This window comes from Penaeus monodon, chromosome 22 (assembly GCF_015228065.2).
Source record: "Penaeus monodon isolate SGIC_2016 chromosome 22, NSTDA_Pmon_1, whole genome shotgun sequence".
In the NCBI taxonomy this organism is placed as follows: Eukaryota; Metazoa; Arthropoda; class Malacostraca; order Decapoda; family Penaeidae; genus Penaeus; species Penaeus monodon.
The window spans coordinates 12,522,362-12,523,950 of record NC_051407.1 but is presented as its reverse complement, the minus strand read 5'-3'; the positions used below and the strand labels follow the sequence as shown (position 1 = coordinate 12,523,950).

The window sequence follows — 1,589 nt, the reverse complement described above, 5'->3', positions numbered from 1 at the left end:
TAAATGCATATTTATTTAAAAATCATAAATATTTTACTTTTGTGGAACAGATAACTCTTTTGACATCTGAGAAACGATGGAAACTGCTGAAGTAGTTAATGAATAGTATTCCAATCCAGACTAATATGATAAAGTGTGACATGATCTAACCTTTAACCTGTATGTTTCACGCATACCTCGTACCGCGTATTTAAATGATTTACAAATGGAATGAATGAATGATCTCAATAATATTTTCAGCAAATTCATTTATAATGTGGTCGGGACATATCTTCAAGATTAACAGATATCGTTTACAGAGAAAGCCGGAATTACCTGATGTTTCCGTTTAGACAAGGTTATATTAATATGCACTAGAGAGTTAGATACAAGTAATGATACATTTAACAGGAAAATCACCATTCTATGTGTTCTTCACTCAGTTTGTTTTATCTATTTTGATGATCGCATGGGGATGGTAGGTTTTATAAGGTTACTAAACATAAGGATCAATACTTCTGATACGTCATCGTTTGGCAATTGCAAAGAAATTGATAATCGTGTTCATAAAAAGGATTACATATGTTATGAGAGAAGTAGTGAACAAGTGATATATTAATGAAGGAAGGAACTGTAGAAATGAACATAAGGAATCTGAGTAGAAATTGTATTCAGAAGAATAAATTTGCTCCTGTAAGCCAAACATTACCTTCTAATCAAAGAGTGATGGTTCGTTATATAATGAAACAATCTGCTCTACACACCGTTATTTTTCATTGTAGGAAAATCTATTTGAGAGTAAAAAATATGTATCCTAGCATAACTGGAACCACACATACACACAAGAACATAAGATTTCAGTTGTGAGTTCCTTTCCTTCACAATGCCGGATTTTTAGCATCATACTTTCTATCTTAAATTCATCTGTCTTGGCGAAAAACTTTCTTAATTCACTCTTTTAACTATTGCGTTTATGAGTAATATTTCAACCGAAAAACTGAACTTACACGTCCAATACTGTGTTTGTTGCTTTTCCTTTCCTTTCAAGTTGTAAAACTCTTCGGATATTTAGAATTCACCTACTTATGATAAATTCAGAAATCTGATATTGGTGAACTGTATAATACAGGATTCAGAACATTACCTGCCGTAGTTCCATCCAGTTCCTGCAGCTTTTTTGACTGTGTGTGATCGTTTCCATTTCTTTGTATTCCAGAGAGCTGGCATTTATTCTCAGAAAATGACATTTAATGGGTAGTACAAAAATAGTTTGATAAAGACATTTTTTTTGCATATGAATAGGTAGCGTGGCCGAGCGGTCTAAGGCGCTGGTTTAAGGCACCAGTCTCTTCGGAGGCGTGGGTTCGAGTTCCACCGCTGCCAGAGCTTTTAGCAATTTACCGATTGCTTGGCGTGTCATCATAGATACGCTGAGAGGCCAAATAGCATTTCCAATAAGGAGGTATAGAACATATATTAATGTCAAGAAGACAAAGCTAATATTTATGTCAGGAATTCATATTAGGCTCACATCCTCACTTTTTCAGGAAGTAATAAATCATTGACAAGATCTATTATGTTTAAAAACATTCGCAGATAACTCTACTGTA

The 1,589-nt window shown here is 34.0% G+C and overlaps 1 non-coding gene across 1 annotated transcript; it reads left to right on the top strand.

The window, feature by feature from the left end:
• The first annotated feature begins 1,280 nt into the window (after positions 1 to 1,280).
• On the top strand, positions 1,281 to 1,362 carry Trnal-aag. Its single transcript has one exon. It is a non-coding gene; the product is annotated as a tRNA-Leu (tRNA).
• The last annotated feature ends 227 nt before the right edge of the window (positions 1,363 to 1,589 follow it).